The 21,690-nt window shown below is 45.6% G+C and overlaps 1 pseudogene; it reads left to right on the top strand.

Annotated features, from left to right (window-relative positions):
- Positions 1-5,948: 5,948 nt before the first annotated feature.
- LOC128053445 (UL16-binding protein 3-like) lies at positions 5,949-13,882 on the top strand (annotated as a pseudogene).
- Positions 13,883-21,690: the final 7,808 nt, after the last annotated feature.

Genomic DNA, 21,690 nt, shown 5'->3' with positions numbered 1-21,690 from the left:
GTAATGCTGAAGAAGCTGAAGTTGAATGGTTCTATGAAGACCTACAAGACCTTTTAGAACTAACACCCAAAAAAGATGTCCTTCTCAGTATAGGGGACTGGAATGCAAAAGTAGGAAGTCAAGAAACACCTGGACTAACAGGAAAATTTGGCCTTGGAGTGCAGAATGAAGCAGGGCAAAGGCTAATAGAGTTCTACCAAGAGAACCCACTGGTCATAGCAAACACCCTCTTCCAACAACACAAGAGAATACTCTACAAATGGACATCACCAGATGGTTGACACTGAAATCAGATTGATTATATTCTTTGCAGCCAAAGATGGAGAAGCTGTATACAGTCAGCAAAAACAAGACCAGGAGCTGACTGTGGCTCAGATCAAGAACTCTTTATTGCCAAATTCAGACTGAAATTGAAGAAAGTGGAGAAAACTACTAGAACACTCGGGTCTGAACTAAATCAAATCCCTTATGATTATCCAGTAGAAGTGAGAAATACATTTAAGGGCCTAGATCTGATAGATAGAGTGCCTGATGGACTATGGACAGAGGTTCGTGACATTGTGTAGGAGAAAAGAATCAAGACCATCTCAAAGAAAAAGAAATGTGAAAAAGCAAAAAATGGCTGTCTGAGGAGGCCTTACAAATAGAAGAGAAGTGAAAAGCAAATGAGAAAAGGAAAGATATATCCAACTGAAGGCAGAGTTTCAAAGAATAGCAAGGAGAGATAAGAAAGCCTTCCTCAGTGATCAATGCAAAGAAGTAGAGGAAAATAATAGAATGGGAAAGACTAGAGATCTCTTCAAGAAAATTAGAGATACCACGGGAACATGTCATGCAAAGATGGGCTCAATAAAGGACAGAAATGGCACGGACCTAACAGAAGCAGAAGATATTAAGAAGAGGTGGCAAGAATACACAGAAGAACTGTACAAAAAATATCTGCATGACCAAGATAATCACGATGGTGTGATCACTTACCTAGAGCTAGACATCCTGGAATATGAAATCAAGTGGGCCTTAGAAAGCATCACTACGAACAAAGCTAATGGAGCTGATGGAATTCCAGTTGAGCTATTTCAAATCCTGCATGATGATGCTGTTAAAGTGCTGCACTCGATATGCCAGCAAATTTGGAAAACTCAGCAGTGGCCACAGGACTGGAAAAGGTCAGTTTTCATTCCAATCCCAAAGAAAGGCAATGCCATAGAATGCTCAAACTACCACACAATTGTACTCATCTCACATGCTAGTAAAGTGATGCTTAAAATTCTCCAAGCCAGACTTCAGCAGTACGTGAGCTGTGAACTTCCAGATGTTCAAGCTGGTTTTAGAGAAGGCAGAGGAACCAGAGATCAAACTGCCAACATCCACTGCATCACTGAAAAAGCAAGAGAGTTCCAGAAAGACATCAAGTTCTGCTTGATTGACTATGCCAAAGCCTTTGACTGTGTGGATCACAAGAAACTGTGGAAAATTCTGAAAGATTGGGAGTAACAGAGTGCCTGACCTGCCTCTTGAGAAACCTGTATGCAGGTCAGGAAGCAACAGTGAGAACTGCACATGGAACAACAGACTGGTTTGAAATAGGAAAAGGAGTCCATAAAGGCTGTATATTGTCACCCTGCTTATTTATCTTATATGCAGAGTACATCATGAGAAACACTAGGCAGGAGGAAGCACAATCTGGAATCAAGATTGCTGGGAAAAATATCAAGAACCTCAGATATGCAGAAGACACCACCCTTATGGCAGAAAGGGAAGGAGAACTAAAAAGCCTCTTGAAAGTGAAAAAGGAGAGTGAAAAAGATGGCTTAAAACTCAAAATTCAGAAAACTAAGACCATGGCATTTGGTCCCATCACATCATGGCAAATAGATGGGGAAACAATGGAAACAGTGGCTGACTTTTTTTTTCTGGGCTCCAAAATCACTGCAGATGGTGATTGCAGCCATGAAATTCAAAGATGCTTACTCCTTGGAAGGAAAGTTATGATCAACCGAGACAGCATATTAAAAAGCAGAGACATTACTTTGTCAACAAAGGTCTGTGTAGTCAAGGCTATGGTTTTTCCGGTAGTCATGTATGGATGTAAGAGCTGGACAATAAAGAAAGCTGAGCACCGAAAAATTGATGCTTCTGAACTGTGGTGTTGGAAAAGACTCTTGAGAGTCCCTTGGAGTGCAAGGAGATCCAACCAGTCCATCCTAAAGGAGATCAATCCTGGGTGTTCATTTGAAGGACTGATGTTGAAGCTGAAACTTCAACCCTTTGGCCACCTGATGCAAAGATCTGACTTGTTTGAAAAGACCCTGATACTGGGAAAGATTGAGGGCAGGAGGAGAAGGGGATGACAGAGGATGTGACGGTTGGATGGCATCACCAGTTTGATGGACATGAGTTTGAGCAAGCTCGGGGTGTTGGTGATGGACAGGAAAGCCTGGCATGCTGCAGTCCAAGGGGTCGCAAAGAGTCGGACATGACTGAGAGACTGAACTGAACTGAACTGAACTGAACCCACCAATCACTTCCCATACACCCATCTTCAGATACCATCACATTCAGGGCCAAAGTTGCAACAGACGAATTTTGTGGGGCACATGAAGAGTGAGTCAGCACTCCCCATGCCAGCTAGCACCTGAGTTCTCTCACAGACACTTAACATGGCTACAACTTCATTGTCATTCCAGCCCTGATGTGAGGTGGAGGCTCCACAGGGGCATAGGAGAAACACTTTCCTTCATTATGACAGTAACAGGCCCAAACTCTTGCTTTTCTTGGAGGAGAATTAACGCCTTGAAGTCCTGCTCAGAACAGACCCAGATCCTGAGGGAGACATGGGGCAAGGGCTCAGAACCTGAGGGCATTAAGCTGGAGAATTATGGGCCCAGGACAAGAGGTGCGAACCAGGGCCTAGACACCATCAGGGGAAGGAGAATGTGTGTGTGCTTAGTAGCTCAATCGTGTTCAACTCTTCACGACCCCATGGACTGTGGCCCACCAGGCTCCTCTGTCCAGGGGATTCTCCAGGCACAAATACTGGAGTGGAGTGCCATGCCCTCCTCCAGGGGATCTTCCCAACACAGGGATTGAACCCAGGTCTCCCACATAGAAGGCAGATTCTTTACCGTCTGAGCTACCTGAGAAGCCATACAAGCAACTTAAATGGCAATCAACAAATGAATGGATAAAGAAGATGTGGTGGGGGCTTTCTGGTGGGCCAGTGATAGGAATTCGCCTGAGAAGCCATACAAGCAACTTAAATGGCAATCGACAAATGAATGGATAAAGAAGATGTGGCAGGGGCTTTCTGGTGGGCCAGTGATAGGAATTCGCCTGCCAATGCAGGGGACACAGGTTTGATCCCTGGTCAGGGAAGATCCCACATGCCACAGGACAACTAAACCCATGTGCTTTGGAAGCCCAAGCAAACTAGAACCAGTGCTTTGCAACAAGAGAAGCCATTGCAATGAGAGGCCTATGCAACCAACCCTGCTCTGTCTCCTAAAGTCTGTCCTTGTTGCCCAGTAGGTGCCCTGGATCCTGGGGCTGAGACGCTTTAGCTTTTACTCCCCATTCTCTGACATTTATTCTCCTTCCCCCTTCAAGGAACCTCACACTGGTCAGAATGGCCATATTGAAAAGTCTATGAGTTTGAGTAGGCTCCAGAACTTGGTGATGGACAGGGAAGCCTGGCGTGTTGCAGTCCATGGGGTCACAAAAATTCGGACACGACTGAGCGACTGAACTGAACTGAACAAACAATAAATGCTGGAGAGACTGGGGAGAAAAGGGAACCCTCCCACACTGTTGGTGGGAATGTAAACTGATACACACACTATGGAGAATGGTATGGAGATTCCTTTCAAACCTAAAAACAGAGCTATCATGTGGTGATGATTTAGTTGCTAAGTCGTGTCCGACTTTTTGCCATCCCAGGGACTGTTGCCCACCAGGCTCCTCCATCCATGGAATTCTCCAGGCAAGAATACTGGAGTGGGTTTCCATTTCCTTTTCCAGGGGATCTTCCTGACCCAGGGATTAAACCCAGGTCTCCTGCATTGCAGGCAGGTTCAGAGCTACCATATGATTCAGCAGTCCCACTCCCTGGCATGTATCCAGAGGTGAAAGGTGATGGAGAGAGATAAACTGGGAATTTAGGATTGACATATACACACTATTGTACTTAAAATAGATAACCAACAATGACTTGTGTGGCATAGGGAACTCTGCTCCATATTCTGTAATAGCATAAATGGGAAAAGAATTTGTAAAAAAAAAAAAATAGATACATGTATATGTATAACTGAATCACTTTGCTGTACATCTGAAACTAACACACATTTTTAATCAACTATATACTCCAATGTAAAGTAAAATTTTTAATTAATCGATTAAAAATAATAAATATTGATATTGAGCACCTTTTCACATGCCTATTGGCCATGTGTATGCCTTCTTTGGAGAAATGTCTGTTTAGATCTTCTGCCCATTCTGTGATTGGGTTCCCTGTCTTTATTATTGAGTTGTAAGAGCTTTTCATATATTTAGAAATTAAGCCCTTGTCACTTGCAAGGGTGACATCATTTGCAAATCTTTTCTCCCAGTCTGTAGTTTGCCTTTTTTGTTTTGTGTATGGTTTCCTTTGCTGTGCAAAAGTATGTAAGTTTGATGAGGAGCCATTTCTTTATTGCTTTTCCTCATCTTTTTGTTTTTTGTTTCTACCAGAGTAGAAGCCATCTTGAATTGGCCTTCTTTCAGGAACTTTAATTCCCCTGGATGGTTGCTGGGAGCAAGAGAAAGTTGTTTTGTTTTGTTTTGTTTTTTTTGAAGGACAAATAATACTGGATCATTATAACTTATGTAATTTTCAAAGGTTGTACAATTATACAAAAAAAGGGGGGGAGGGGCAAACAACCTGTAGAATTACACAGAATCCCTCTTCAAAATGCATTGGCATTAAAAAAGACACAGATGTGTATAGCGGACTTTTGGACTCAGAGGGAGAGGGAGAGGGTGGGATGATTTGGGAGAATGGCATTGACACATGTATACTATCATGTAAGAATCGAATCACCAGTCTATGTCCGATGCAGGATACAGCATGCTTGGGGCTGGTGCACGGGGATGACCCAGAGGGATGTTGTGGGGAGGGAGGTGGGAGGGGGGTTCATGTTTGGGATCGCATGTACACCCGTGGTGGATTCATGTCAATGTATAGCAAAACCAATACAGTATTATAAAGTAAAATAAAGTTTAAAAAAAAATGCATTGGCATTGAAATTTTGAAGGAAAAATAAATGGGACCGAAGCTACTTGCAGAGTGATGAACTGGCCTAATTTCAATACTGCTGTGTCTCTGGGACTCAGGAAGCCAGAGGAGAGGGAGAGAGATGAGAGAAGGGCAGGTCAGCAGAATGGTCAGGACACAGAGGACGTTTATCAATTAAGTTTGCCACCTGAACTGGCACCAGAAACAATAACTGGGTTGGCAGAGAAGTTCCTTCAAGTTTTCATAAGATGGTATGGAAAACCTTAAGGAAACTCAGTACAATGAAGAGGTCAATGATCATCCAAGGCAAGCTCAAGATGGGGAAGCAGGAAGCCCTGAGCTCGCCCCTCCATGACCTTCTTGCCAGAAATTCTTCCCTGACGACCTCTGATCAAGTTCTATTAATTAGGGAGACCAAAATGACAAAATGATCTAACTAGGAATATTCTGCCTATCAGACCACGAAACGCTCAAACAAGTGAGACGATGAGGAAGTGGCAACACGCTGGTCGCCAGCTAGCATTCTGGGGAAACTGCCGGTTAATGACTGCAGCGAGGGCTTTGCCTGGGGCGTCTTGGCGGAGTAAGCCGGCGGCCCCAGAAGTGCACTGTCTGCCTCCCCAGAAAGGATCCGCTCCTCTGACCTGGCATGCTCCACTCCTGCAAAATCGAGATCCAGATGGCAAAGGGAGAGATGGGTGGCCCCGAGACCCCTTCTTGGCTTCCTGGACTTGCTTCTCATTGTGTGGTTCAGCGGGACGCCGCGTGGTGAGTTCCTGGAAGAATCTGCACGGAGGGGAGGGGAGCTGGGGTTACGACCTGAGTTACGACCGGAACAGGGGTGGTGGTGTGCGCGGGGAGGGGGGGGGGGGGTTCGCGAAAATTCTTGGGGGTTGCGCCGTCGCCCTCTCCTCTTTCCCTTTCCCTTGTTCCTTTACTCCTCAGTGGCTCCCCCTGGCTACTTGCGGGCTCTCCGGTCCAGAACAGGGGTGCCTTGGTGAAGCAGTAATGCGGGGACTTTGGGAGGTGATTCTAGGAGAAAAGGGGGCCAGAACGCCGCAGGAAATGCTATTGAGGCCCGCCAGGGCTCATCCTGGCCCTGGGAAGTGGGAGTCCTGGGGCCCGCGGAAGGGACTCCAGAGCCTCCCTGTAAACCACAGCCCATGATCTGCCCTTGTTAGCCCTGTTGCAGGCGCTGCTCTTCTGCGCCAGGCTCCAGCAATACTGAACGTTGAACTTTCAGATGTTCAAGCTGGTTTTAGAAAAAGCAGAAGAACCAGAGATCAAATTGCCAACATCCGCTGCATCATCCTAAAAGCAAGAGAGTTTCAGAAAAACATCTGTTTCTGCTTTATTGACTATGCCAAAGCCTTTGACTGTGTGGATCACAAGAAACTGTGGAAAATTCTGAAAGAGATGGGAATAACAGACCACCTGACCTGCCTCTTGAGAAACCTATATGCAGGTCAGGAAGCAACAGTGAGAACTGGACATGGAACAACAGACTGGTTCCAAATAGGAAAAGGAGTCCATCAAGGCTGTATATTGTCACCCTGCTTATTTATCTTATCTGCAGAGTACATCATGAGAAACACTGGGCAGGAAGAAGCACAAGCTAGAATCAAGATTGCTGGGAGAATTATCAATAACCTCAGATATACAGATGATGCCACTCTTATGGCAGAAAGTGAAGAGGAGCTAAAGAGCCTCTTGAAAGTAGAAAAGGAGAGTGAAAATTTGGCCTAAAGCTCAACATTCAGAAAACTAAGATCATGGCATCTGGTCCCATCACATCATGGCAAATAGATGGGGAAACAATGGAAACAGTGGCTGACTTTTTTTTTCTGGGCTCCAAAATCACTGCAGATGGTGATTGCAGCCATGAAATTCAAAGACGATTACTCCTTCGAAGAAAAGTTATGAGTAACTGAGACAGCATATTAAAAAGCAGAGACATTACTTTGTCAGCAAAGGTCTGTCTAGTCAAGGCCTTGGTTTTTCCAGTGGTCATGTATGGATGTGAGAGTTGGACTATAATGAAAGCTGAGGGCCGAAGAACTGATGCCTTTGAACTGTGGTGTTGGAGAAGATTCTTGAGAGTCCCTTGGACTGCAAGCAGATACAGCCAGTCCATCCTAAAGGAGATCAGTCCTGGGTATTCATTTGAAGGAATGATGTTGAAGCTGAAACTCCAATATTTTGGCTACCCGATGTGAAGAGCTGAATCACTTGAGAAGACCCTGACGCTAAGAAAGATTGAAGGCAGGAGGAGAAGGGGACGACAGAGGATAAGATGGTTAGATGGCATCACCGACACAATGGACATGGGTTTGGGTGGACTCCGGGAGTTGGTGATGGACAGGGAGCCCTGGCCTGCTGTGGTTCAAGGGGTCGCAAATATTTGGACACGACTGAGCGACTGAACTGAATTGTTGATCTGCGCACAGAGCTCCTTCTGGTCTCTTCGTAGTATTGATGAGCTGAAGTAGGTCCCTTCCCTACTGCTCTCTGCCCTTGAAGGACCACCAGGTCCCTTCCCTACTGCCTCTGGTCCCTTCTTGCTACTGCTAAAGAGATGTACCTCCCTTCCCTATTGCTCTCTGGTCCCTTCTTACTACTGCTGAAAGGAATTAGGTCTCTTCCCTACTGCTCTGGGCCCTTGAAGGACCAGTGCTCTTTATCAGAGATGAGTTAACACTGGCAGGGTGGCCGGGGTAGGAGCTATTCGTCTTTCAAGGGCTCTGGCTGGGTGGGCGGCAGCAGATGGCCTGGCTTCTCCTGGGCGGTGGAGGCGGGTGCTCACAGCAGGATGGATGTGCAGGGCCGTCTCCCTGGGATGGGGATCTGGCAGGCTGCCACTGGTACAGCTTGGTTTTGCTAGGCTGCCTGTGGCCCGGGCCCCACCCCTGCCCCCGGAACTCCCACGCACTGTATCAGTGTTTGAGCTCGAGCTGTCCTGTCCTGGCAAAGTAGATTCTGAAGTTATGATACTAAATGCAGCTCAACTTGACAGTAACTTCAAAAAGCTTCACAGTCTTAGAGTTGAAATGAAGGAAAAGTTGCCATCCAGAAATTGAGGAAGGAAAACTTCAGCATTGGACAAAACCACCAGCAGAAGAACCCGCTTATGATCCTGTACATGCAGCTCCAGCTGTGTCTACACGTGTGTTTTATATCAGCCTAGGGATTTGCTATCCAGTTATATTTCTTGCAGTACTAGTATTAACTGTTTTGCATCTTTATAGTACGAAAAGGATTGAATTGGAAGATAGCATCAGCACCAGCAGTAGTTCCCAAGGGGTGCCTCAGTCCCAGTCGTTCCCAGATGTCTCAATATGTGAGAGGCAACACACCCAACAATACAACTCCCATCTCCAACCTTGTGGGTAGAGGAGTAGGACTTGAGAAGTGTCACTCTTTTGGAGGCCAGAGCTAAGGTGAATGATATCAAAATATCTTTCCCGAGAGAGGAACTCAAAAGATGTACTCTAAGGAGGTACCTTCTGATATACTTTCCATGGGGTTTATGTAGATGAAAAAGATCCAGATAAAGAGCAACAAGCATTTGTAAAAACCGTTAGAGATCGAGCTTCTGAAGTTCAGGTGACAACGATGCTCCCTGAAAGTTGTGAGCTACGAGATCTTCATCACAGAAATCTTCCTGTTACCCATGTGTGAACAGAAAGGGGAAAGCCCATGGTGGACTGCCTTACATGGACTGGGGGTATCTTAAATTGTTTTTATGACAGTGCAAATATGTAGAGGTCAATAGTCAGCAGGAAACTTCTCAACAAAACCTAGTTCACATGGCTGCTCAGATTGCCTGTGGAATGAGCTACCTGGTCAGAAAGAAGTCATCTACAAAGACCTGGCAGCTAGGAGCTCTATCACTGATGACAACTTCAAGTTAAGAGCAAAGACAATCCCTCTCCAAGTCTTGATCCCCATGGACTCTCACTGTCTGGGGAACAACAAAAACACGGGATCGAGGGATGGGTTTTGAAAGTCTGATCAATAATGAGTTCTCCAGCCTTCCCTGGTGATCCAGTGGCTAAGACTCCACACTCCCAATGCAGGGGTCTGGGTTCGATCCCTGGTGGGGGAACTGGATCCTGCACGCCACAACTAAGCAGTCAGCATGCTGCTACTAAAAGAGCCCACGTGTTTATGACTCTGGCCAAACACCCTAAGTGGACATCTACCCGTTTGATGTGGCTGCATAACTGAAAGAGGGTTACCAACTAGCCCAGACTATCAACTGTCCTGATAAACTATTTATGTGATAGCTTGGGCTGGGCCTTCGATCCAGAGGAGAGGTGGAGTTCCAGCAGCTGGCCCAGTGTCTCACAGAGGTCCATGCCGCCCTGGGAGCCTATGTCTGACTCTTCCCTCACAGTCCCCCAGCATCAGGAGGAAGTTGCCTGTCGAGGCCCACTTGGAACCAGCTAGTCACATACATCACCCAGTACCACAGAAGCAGATTTGTCTTCCAGTACAACATGCCTTAGGAATGCTTTAGCATCTCAACTTTCGAAGACAGACTTACGGATATGGAATACTTTCTCAATATCGCTTTTACTAGGTTTAACTGAAAATGTTTGTGTAAATTTTTTACACATAGTTGCCTTAGAGGTATAGGTACATTCTTACAAAATAGTGTTTTAAATTGTTTGAACACACACATTTGAATTAACAGTCTTACTACCAACTGCTTTTTATTTTCTTAACTTCTACAAGATAATGCACGTGACTCACCTTTAAAGTTTTGCTTTCTTTCTTTCTTTCTTTTGGGAGTGATTTGTCTTCAACATACAGTACTTTTTCTAGGGAAAATAAAAACCGTCCAGCAGTTATGGGCTAATGCCGCCCTCTCCTTTGCTGTAGAGTAGCTACCTTGGTCCAAAGTGCCATAGAGGAATCCACAGGTGTGAGCAGAAGATAATGGCCATATAACAACTCTAGTGTCACATCTAGGCCAGCTGCTGGTGGGTCTTGTTTGTTCCCTGTGGCCCTGCTTATGCCAAAACACATAATCGCCTCTATCCTGTGATGGCTGGTCTAGCTGAACTAATGATTAGGGGTTGATGAGCACACATCACAATGGTCAACTCTGATATTCCATGACCAGAGGCCTCATCTCTGCCAGGCCCCAGGAACATACCAGGAGCCACGTTTAAATGGTGTGACTTTCTCTAGTGCAACACTCGGGGTCTGTGTTGTGAGACTTCAAGTACAAAATGGCACGTAGCACCTTTCTGACCACAGATACCTCTGACATCACCAGTTCTGCTGGGTCATCTGCCCAAGAAGCAGCTCCAGCCATGCTCCTCACTCACCAATTGTGACTGCTTCTGTGCTGGGACAGCAGGTTACAGCAGGGACCTGGGGTCTGTGAAGCCTAAACTATTTCTTCTGTACCATTACAGGAAACCTAAGGCCACAGTGGTATTAAATGGAGATAGGATAGGGACCACAGCCCTGCAGCCCTCGAGAGGCTGTAGACTGGTACTTGTCTCTGTATTTCCTCCAGGATATTGTGTACACGGACTATTGGTGGATGGGGAGGTAGGGTCTGAAGTTTGAATCTGGAATTCACTAATATGGTACCCTTCACCCCACGATAATTTACTAGCTACTCAGGTCTCCATGCCTGTCACAAGTCCAGGGCATGTGGAAAGACCACTGTGTGGTCTGTGGACCCAGTGATAACCACTGTAAACAGAACCTGGGACTGCTGTCCATTGATGGCCTGGTGCTCCGAGCATCGCTTCAACACTTGGGGGACTATGATTATGCTAAGGATCCTGTGCCTGATATTAGAAACACACTAGTGCACTGTGAATGTGAGAGTAGTTTCTGCTTCTGCAGGTTCACTTACCCCAGTAAATAACTCATGTGGCTCTTTGGGAAAGAATGAAAGGGCTTTTGCTCTAGATGTAGTGATGAAAGGGCCCTCCTCTTTAGAACGCGGCTTCTATCTTTGGTGGCTGAATTCTGAGAATTGGCTCAGATCCGGAAAATGGCCCTGGATCAGGTGTTTGGTAGGGATGGCTGCCTTTGGCTTCCTGATCATCCAGCCTTGTGTTCTGTCTCTCTTTATTTCTTTCAGTGGTACAGTTTGTATCTAGGTTCCTGCCCATCTGCTTGCCTTTAGGATCACCCTGTGCTATGAGCCAGCATCATGTTCTCTGCAGTCAGGCCCTGGCTGGCACTGAGACTCCCTAATCACTTTGACCCCTGCACCTACTTTTCTGCTGCCCTAGAGCACCCCCACCTGGAATCTGATTTTTCCACACCTTCCATCCCTGTTCCTGAGAGAAGCCCACGGGAACACCATGTGCTATCACCATCCCTGACCTTCTGCAAAAGTCATCCTTGAGCTATTGGAGATGCTTCTCATCCACGCTTTCCTCTCAGGCTCATGGAGTCCATGAGGCTTTCCCATGGAGCTGGTGGACTGCACTCTTTCCTGCCCTTTCACACCACATCTGCCCTAGCAGATTCACTTATCTAAGCCTTGGATCCCCTCCTCTACCACCTGCCTTGGAAGTTCTATATTTTCTCTTTCATGCCATGTGAGCCAGGCCTTTCTCTAGGTCTCCAAGACCCATCCTAGTGGGAGATGACCATGTCTCCCCGACCTTGCTAAGCCCAATGACCCGTTATTATAAACTCTCCCTTATCTAGGTTTGGGTTCTGAGCTCATCCTCCCCACCCCCAGCCCCAGTGGCTATGATCTGCTTCCTCTCAGCCCCCTCACCCTCTGCATCTCCCACAGGACACTCAGAGAGAAGCTGACAGTCCTCTGGGTTTAGGCCTTTCCTTCTGAGCCAGCCTGGCCCATCCCTGGGAAACGTATGTGTCTGTTGGTGCCACGTGCACAGCTTGTGAACAGAGTGGAAAGCGGGCATATCCAGGGTTGTGGCGTTTCTTGCCTGAGTGAGGCTTCGTCGTCTTCTTCAGTCGTAACTGGTGAGGGGGTGGGGGAGCAGGCGGGGCCGTGCTGCTCAGTCAGCCCAGCCCTGCAGCCCTACTCTGCTCTCACTGAACTGGGGGAGAAGGCCTATGGGTCTTCTTCTCCCAACCTCACCCTCACTGTAGTTTGCCTTCACAGATGCTCACTCTCTCTCCTTTAACTTCACCGTCGATCCTCAGCCCAGACCTGGACAGCCGTGGTGTGAGGTTCTAGGTCAGGTGGATGGAGAGGTTTTTCTCTCCTATGATTGTGGTCATGCTAAGATTATATTCACAAGTCCACTGGGGGAAGAATTGAAACCATAAAGGCCTGGGAAACACAGATCGAAATACTCAGACATCAGGGACCAAGTGCATGACTTTACACTGGAGAAAAACAGAGTCACAGGTACGTTAGAAAGTCCAAGTACAGGAGGAGCAGATTGGGGGCTTGAAAATACAGTTAGATATTGGTCCTTCCCTAGTTGTCCAGTGGAAAGAGCAACTATTGCATGAGAGACCAGGGCCAGATTAGCTAGGCCCAGGTGACATGGACTCAGGGGAGGTGGACCCAGGTGGGGCACAGAATCTGTCAAGCCCAAAGGCTGAGCTCTTTCTTTCCCATGGTGGGGCAGACATTCTCACCCTGCAGGCCTGGATGGCATGTCGCTGTGAGGATGACAGACACATCAGTGGATCCTGGTAGTTTGGCTTGAATGGACTAATGAGCCTCCACTTTGATTCAGAGAATGGACACTGGAGAGTGGATCACCCTGGAGGCAGATGCATGAAAGAGAAGTGGGAGAATGACAGAGCGGTGACCGACTTCCTGAAGAAGGTCTCCATGGAGACTGTCGGGCCTGGCTGCAGGCTTTCATGGTGCGCTGGGAGGAAATGTTGAAGACCACGGGTAAGTGAGAAGGGAGGAGAAAGTGATTGTCCTCTCATGGTGACATGGACCCACTCTTGTGTGTGTGTGTGTGTTTGTGTCTGTCTGTCTGTCTGTTTGAGGAAGGGATCCATCGGAAGTGAGTTGTTCCTGGGAGAGCAATGCCCTAGGGATGCTCTGTCATATCCTTCCTCTTCCACTTCCTGACGTCTTTCCTCACAGCACAGGCCTTTGGATGATTGAACATGGATTTTTGCTGACCCCAAACCTGTAAACATCTTTTTAATTTCATGGATTTCTCACTGTACCCTCTTTCCAGAATCATTTTTCAAATGTCACCAGTCTTTCTTCTGGAAATCTGTCAATACCACCTCTGCTGTCAGCTCCTGAGGACTCCATTTTCATGTCACCATCTCTGATGTCACAGCAGGACTGAGTGGCTGTGTTGGAAACCTTGCTCCCCCATTAGCTGTCAGAGCCCCGTGAGGACTGGGCTCCTCCCTCCCCACCATCTTGCCTGGGGATCTGTCTCAGGGGCCTCCATCTGATGGGTGTAAACTGTCTGCATAGTAGGGGTACCTGAGTCATGGGGATGAGGAGGCATCAGCTTAGTTTGGGGTCTGGACAAGGGCTTCACTCTTACTCTCCTTGCAGCATCACCAACCATGGGCCCCTCTACCATGCAGCCCAAGGCCACAGCCATCAAGTCCAAAGCCTGGATCCTCCCTGCGCTCCGCACCAGTTTCATCATAACTGTCTTCCTGGGCTGAGTCCTTTCCAGGAACAGGTACTGAGGGCAGAATTCAGAGGGAAGGCAGTGGCACAGGGCCTGGCATGAGGACGGGGAAGGTGAATCCCAGCCAAACCCTGCCCCTCACTGAACCTCCTCATCCTGGAAATGAGCGGGGGGATAAGACCCCAGATCACCTGAGAGCAGAACTCGACAAGCTCAGCCCTGAGTTCTGAGAGGTCCCCACTGTCAGGTGACATTGTGAAAAGGGAGGGGCCTTCACTAGGCTAAGGGTCCATTGATGCTTAAGGGTTTAGCCAAGTCCCCTGATTGAGCACAGACTGCTGGCTGGCAGGGCCCAGGGTAGGTAGTGTGAGAACAGCAGGCACTCAGGGCAAGGGCAGGACTCAGGGGGCCTGAGAGCAGCATGGGGGCTCCACATGATGTGTCAGCGGGGAGGGGACCCACCCAGGGCCCAAGATGAGAGGGGCCGGGCTCTCATCCCAGGAGGAAGGGGTGGCAAGGCCTTTGCAGACCCAACTCAAAAGGCCTGTTCTCACAGGAAGTGGCGTGGGTCAAGCAGGTAAGGCAGGAGCCCCACAGGAGAGACTGTGGGAAGGGCTGAGGCCAGGCCTGTGCTCCTGGAGCAGCAGCAGTTGTGGTTCAGCCTGTGGCCTACACACCACCAGCCTCTTGGGGACCCAGAGCCTCCATCACTAAGCAGTCCTGCCTTGAGCAAAGGTGCCTGGGGATGGTGGGCCTGAGCTGGGGTGGAGGCATCCAGCTGGGCAAGACCAGGAAGAGATGGGGGCAGGGACCATGGTCCTGAGAGCTGTGTGCTGCTCAGAGGCTGGAGGGGAGCAAAGGAAGGAGGTTTTCCTGCAGCCCCCCAAGGCTGTCAGGAAGCAAGGCCCCTCCTCTGGGGACCTGCTCCCTGGTCTTTTAGGTCCCTTTGGGGGAGGATCCGGACCTGAGTAAAGGGAGTAGATTATTCCTCACTGGCTCCAGTCCTGAGCCTGAGCAGGGGATGTTAGGGCCTGGGGTGACTCTGTGATGCAGGAAGGAAGAAGGAGGTAACAAGAAGCCTCTGGGCCTGGGGTGGGGGTGGGGGTGGAAGACATAGGAGCCCCTCAGTGAGGGCAGGCCTGGAGGGGCACTGGGGAAGGGCAGGCCCAGGAAAGTGACAAGATTTCCTCAGCCTCCTGGACCAAGGCCTCTTTCTTTTCTGCAGATGATGCTGCTCCCAGGAAGCCCCAAAAGGTGTTCTGTCGGCCTCAAGATTCAATCTTTGCTTGGCCGCCTTTGTTCTCCCTCTGTTCACTTTAGGGCCTAGAGAGCAGACCCAGGAATTGTGGAATTGAGCTGCAGGAGTTGCTTGTATATTTTTGAGATTAATTCTTTGTCAGTTGCTTCGTTTGCTGTTTATTATTTTCTCCCATTCTGAAGGCTGTCTTTTCACCTTGCTTATAGTTTCCTTTGTTGTGCAAAAGCTTTTAATTTTAATTAGGTCCCATTTGTTTATTTTTGCTTTTATTTCCAATATTCTGGGAGGTGGGTCATAGAGGATCCTGCTGTGATTTCTGTCGGAGAGTGTTCTGCCTATATTCTCCTCTAGGAGTTTTATAGTTTCTGGCCTTACGTTTAGATCTTTAATCCATTTTGAGTTTATTTTTGTGTATGATGTTAGAAAGTGTTCTAGTTTCATTTTTTTATAAGTCGTTGACCAGTTTTCCCAGCACTTGTTAAAGAGATTGTCTTTTCTCCATTGTATATTCTTGCCTCCTTTGTCGAAGATAAGGTGTCCATAGGTGTGTGGGTTTATCTCTGGGCTTTCTATTTTGTTCCATTGATCTATATTTCTGTCTTTGTGCCAGTACCATACTTTCTTGATGACTGTGGCTTTGTAGTAGAGCCTGAAGTCAGGCAGGTTGATTCCTCCAGTTCCATTCTTCTTTCTCAAGATTGCTTTGGCTATTCGAGGTTTTTTGTATTTCCATACAAATTGTGAAATTATTTGATCTAGTTCTGTGAAAAATACTGTTGGTAGCTTGATAGGGAGTGCATTGAATCTATAGATTGCTTTGGGTAGTATACTCATTTTCACTATATTGATTCTTCCAATTCATGAACACTGTATATTTCTGCATCTATTTGTGTCTTCTTTGATTTCTTTCACCAGTGTTTTATAGTTTTCTATATATAGGTCTTTTGTTTCTTTATGTAGATATATTCCTAAGTGTTTTATTCGTTTCGTTGCAATGGTGAGTGGAATTGTTTCCTTAATTTCTCTTTCTGTTTTCTCGTTGTTATGTATAGGAATGCAAGGGATTTCTATGTGTTGATTCTAGACCCTGCAACTTTACTATATTCATTAATTAGTACTAGTACTTTTCCGGTGGAGTCTTCAGGGTTTTCTATGTAGAGGATTATGTCATCTGCAAACAGTGAGAGTTTTACTTCTTCTTTTCCAATTTGGATTCCTTTTATTTCTTTTTCTGCTCTGATTGCTGTGGCCAAAACTTCCAAAACTAAGTTGAATAGTAGTGGTGAGAGTGGGCACCCTTGTCTGGTTCCTGACTTTGGGGAAAATGTTTTCAATTTTTCACTATTGAGGAGAGTGTTTGCTGTGGGTTTGTCATATATAGCTTTTATTATGTTGAGGTATGGTGCTTCTATTCCTGCTTTCTGGAGGGTTTTTATCATAAATGGATGTTAAATTTTGTCAAAGGCTTTCTCTGCATCTACTGAGATAATCATATGGTTTTTATTTTTCAATTTGTGAATGTGGTGTATTACACTGATTGGTTTGTGGATATTGAAGAATCCTTGCATCCCTGGGATAAAGCCCACTTGGTCATGATGTATGATTTTTTAATATGTTGTTGGATTCTGTTTGCTAGAATTTTTTAAGGATTTTTGCATCTATGTTCATCACTGATATTGGCCTGTAGATTTCTTTTTTTGTGGCAGCTTTGTCAGGTTTGGGTATTAGGGTGATGGTGGCCTCATAGAATGAGTTTACCTTCCTCTGCAATTTTCTGGAACAGTTTGAGTACGATAGGTGTTAGCTCTTCTCTAAATTTTTGCTAGAATTCAGCTGTGAAGCCATCTGGTCCTGGGCTTTTGTTTGCTAGAAGATTTCTGATTACAGTTTCAATTTCCGTGCTTGTGATGGGTCTGTTAAGATTTTCCATTCCTTCCTGGTTCAGTTTTGGAAAGTTGTACTTTTCTAAGAATTTGTCCATTTCTTCCAAGTTGTCCATTTTATTGGCATATAGTTGCTGATAGTAGTCTCTTAAGATTTTGTATTTCTGTGTTGTCTGTTGTGATCGCTCCATTTTTATTTCTAATTTTGTTGATTTGATTTTTCTCCCTTTGTTTCTTGATGAGTCTGGTTAATGGTTTGTCAATTTTATTTAACATCTCAAAGAACCAGCTTTTGGCTTTGTTGATTTTTGCTATGGTTTCTTTTGTTTCTTTTGCATTTATTTCTACCCTAATCTTTAAGATTTCTTTCCTTCTACTAACCCTGGGGTTCTTCATTTCTTCCTTTTCTAGTTGCTTTAGGTGTAGAGTTCAGTTATTTATTTGACTTTTTTCTCGTTTCTTGAGGTAAGCCTGTATTGCTATGAACCTTCCCCTTAGCACTGCTTTTACAGTGTCCCACAGATATGGGTTGTTCTGTTTTCATTTTCATTCGTTTCTATGTATATTTTTATTTCTTTTTTGATTTCTTCTGTGATTTGTTGGTTATTCAGCAGCGTGTTGTTCAGCCTTCATTTGTTGGAATTTTTAAGTTTTTCTCCTGTTCAGTTCAGTTCAGTCACTCAGTCGTGTTCAGTTCTTTGCGACCCCATGAATTACAGCATGCCAGGCCTCCCTGTCCATCACCAACTCCCGGAGTTCACTTAGACTCACGTCCATCGAGTCAGTGATGCCATCCAGCCATCTCATCCTCTGTCGTCCCCTTCTCCTCCTGCCCCCAGTCCCTCCCAGCATCAGAGTCTTTTCCAATGAATCAAATCTTCGCATGAGGTGGCCAAAGTACTGGAGTTTCAGCTTTAGCATCATTCCCTCCAAAGAAATCCCAGGGCTGATCTCCTTCAGAATGGACTGGTTGGATCTCCTTGCAATCCAAGAGACTCCCAAGAGTCTTCTCCAACATCACAGTGCAAAAGCATCAATTCTTTGCTGCTCAGCTTTCTTCACAGTCCAACTCTCACATCCATACATGACCACTAGAAAAACCATAGCCTTGACTAGATGGACCTTTGTTGGCAAAGTAATGTCTCTGCTCTTCAATATGCTATCTAGGTTGGTCATAACTTTTCTTCCAAGGAGTAAGCATCTTTTGATTTCATGGCTGCAATCACCACCTGCAGTGATTTTGGAGCCCAGAAAAATAAAGTCTGACACTGTTTCCACTGTTTCCCCATCTATTTCCCATGAAGTATTGAGACCAGATGCCATGATCTTCGTTTTCTGAATGTTGAACTTTAAGCCAACTTTTTCACTCTCCTCTTTCACTTTCATCAAGAGGCTTTTTAGTTCCTCTTCACTTTCTGCCATAAGGGTGGTGTCATCTGCATATCTGTGGTTATTGATATTTCTCCCGGCAATCTTGATTCCAGCTTGTGTTTCTTCCAGCCCAGCGTTTCTCATGATGTACTCTGCATAGAAGTTAAATAAGCAGGGTGACAATATACAGCCTTGACGGACTCCTTTTCCCATTTGGAACCAGTCTGTTGTTCCATGTCCAGTTCTAACTCTTGCTTCCTGACGGGTATACAGGTTTCTCAAGAGGCAGGTCAGGTGGTCTGGTATTCCCATCTCTTTCAGAATTTTCCACAGTTTCTTGTGATCCACACAGTCAAAGGCTTTGGCATAGTCAATAAAGCAGAAATAGATGTTTTTCTGGCACTCTCTGCTTTTTGGATGATCCAGCAGATGTTGACAATTTGATCTCTGGTTCCTCTGCCTTTTCTAAAACCAGCTTGAACATCTGGAAGTTCATGGTTCACGTCTTGCTGAAGCCTGGCTTGGAGAATTTTGAGCATTACTTTTCTCCTATAATTGACATCTAATCTTACTCCATTGTGGTCAGCAAAGATGCTTGGAATGATTTCAATTTATTTGAATTGACCAAGGCTAGATTTATGGCCCAGAATGTGATCTATCCTGGAGAAGGTTCCATGTGCACTTGAGAAAAAGGTGAAATTCATTGTTTTGGGGTGAAATGTCCTACAGATATCAATTAGGTCTAACTGGTTTACTGTATCATTTAAAGTTTGTGTTTCCTTGTTAATTTTCTGTTTAATTAATCTATCCATTGGTGTGAGTTGGGTATCAAAGTCTCCCACTGTTATTGTGTTATTATTAATTTCCCCTCTCATACTTGTTTGTATTTGTCTTACATATTGCATGGTCCTCATTGGAAAAGACTCTGATGCTGGGAGGGATTGGGGGCAGGAGGAGAAGGGGACGACAGAGGATGTGATGGCTGGATGGCATCACTGACTCGATGGGTGTGAGTCTGAGTGAACCCCGGAAGTTAGTGATGGACAGGGATGCCTGGCATGCTGCGATTCACGGGGTCGCAAAGAGTTGGACACGACGAGTGACTGAACTGAACTGAACTGATGTTGGTTGCATATATATTTATAATTGTTGTGTCTTCTTCTTGGATTGATCTTTTGATCATTATGTAGTGTCCTTTGTCTCTTTTCACAGCCTTTGTTTTAAAGTCTATTTTATCTGATATGAGTATTGCTCCTCCTGCTTTCTTTTGGGTGCTATTTGCAGGGAATATCTTTTTCCAGCCCTTCACTTTTAGTCGTATGTGTCCCTTGTTTTGAGGTGGGTTTCTTGTAGACAACATATATAGGTGTCTTGTTTTTGTATCCATTTAACCAGTCTTTGTCTTTTGGTTGGGGCATTCAACCCATTTACATTTAAGGTAATTATTGATAAGTATGATCCCGTTGCCATTTACTTTAGTGTTTTGGCTTCAAGTTTATACACCCTTTCTGTGTTTCCTGTCTAGAGAAGATCCTTTAGCGTTTGTTGGAGAGCTGGTTTGGTGGTGCTGAATTCTCTCAGCTTTTGCTTGTTGGGTACAGTAATTTGGGCTGTAGGTTATTTCCTTTCATCACTTTAAGTATATCTTGCCATTCCCTTCTGGCCTGAAGAGTTTCTGTTGAAAGATCAGCTGTCCTTATGGAAATCCCCTTGTGTGTTATTTGTTGTTTTTCCCTTGCTGCTTTTACTATTTGTTTTTTGTGGTTGATCTTTGTTAATTCAATTAATATGTGTCTTGGGGTGTTTTGCCTTGGGTTTATCCTGTTTGGGACTCTGGGTTTCTTGCACTTGGGTGACTATTTCCTTCCCCATTTTAAGGAAGTTTTCAACTATTATCTCCTCAAGTATTTTCTCATGCCTTTTTTTTTTTTTTTTTTTTGTCTTCTTCTTCTGGGACTCCTATGATTCGAATGTTGGGGCGTTTAACATTGTCCCAGAGGTCTTTGAGGTTGTCCTCTTTTCTTTTAATTCTTTTTTCTTTTTTCCTCTCTGTTTCATTTATTTCTACCATTCTATCTTCTACCTCACTAATCCTATCTTCTGCCTCCATTATTCTACTGTTGGTTCCCTCCAGAGTGTTTTTGAGCTGATTTATTGCATTATTCATTATATATTGACTCTTTTTTATTACTTTAGGTCCTTGTTAAACATTTCTTGCATCTTCTCAATCCTTGTCTCCAGGCTATTTATCTGTAACTCCATTTTGTTTTCGAGATTTTGGATCATTTTCACTGCCATTATTCGAAATTCTTTATCAAGTATATTCCCTATCTCTTCCTCTTTTGTTTGGTTTGGTGGGCATTTATCTTGTTCCTTTACCTGCTGGGTATTTCTCTGCCTTTTCATCTTGTTTATATTGCTGTGTTTGGGGTGGCCTTTCCATATTCCAGCAGTTTGTGGTTCCTCTTTCTTGTGGACGTTTCTCGCTGTGGGTGGGGTTGGACATGTGGCTTGTCAAGGTTTCCTGGTTAGGGAAGCTTGTGTTGGTGTTCTGGTGGGTGGAGCTGGATTTCTTCTCTCTGGAGTGCACTGAAGTGTCCAATAATGATTTTTGAGATGTCAGTGGGTTTGGTGTGACTTTGGGCAGCCTGTATATTGAAGCTCAGGGCTATGTTCCTGTGTTGCTGGAGAATTTGCGTGGTATGTCTTTCTCTGGAACTTGTTGGCCTTTGAGTGGTGCTTGGTTTCAGTGTAGGTATGGAGGTGTTTGATGAGCTCCTATTGATTAATGTTCCCTGGAGTCAGGAGTTCTCTGGTGTTCTCAGGATTTGGACTTAAGCCTCCTGCCTCTGGTTTCCAGTCATATTCTTACAGTAGCCTCAAGACTTCTCCATCTATACAGCACTGATGATAAAACATCTAGGTTGATGGTGAAAAGTTTCCCACAGTGAGGGACACCTGGAGAGGTACAGAGTTACATGGAGAAGAGAAGAGAAGAGGGAGGAGGGAGACAGAGGTGACCAGGAGGAGAAGAGGGGGAATCAAAAGGGGAGAGAGCAAGCTAGCCAGTAATCACTTCCCTATGTGCTCTCCACAGTCTGGATCCCTCAGAGATGTTCACGGAGTTACACTGAGAAGAGAAGAGGGAGGAAGGAGACAGAGGTGGCCAGGAGGATGAAAGAGGGAATCAAAAGGAGAGAGACAGATCCAGCTAGCAATCAGTTCCCTAAGTGTTCTCCACAGCCCAGAACACACAAAGAGATTCACAGGGTTGGATAGAGAAGAGAAGGGGGAGGGAAGAGATACAGGCGACCTGGTGGAGAAAAAGGA

This window comes from Budorcas taxicolor, chromosome 9 (genome assembly GCF_023091745.1).
Source record: "Budorcas taxicolor isolate Tak-1 chromosome 9, Takin1.1, whole genome shotgun sequence".
Taxonomy (NCBI): Eukaryota; Metazoa; Chordata; class Mammalia; order Artiodactyla; family Bovidae; genus Budorcas; species Budorcas taxicolor.
This window is presented reverse-complemented; position numbering and strand designations above follow the sequence as displayed.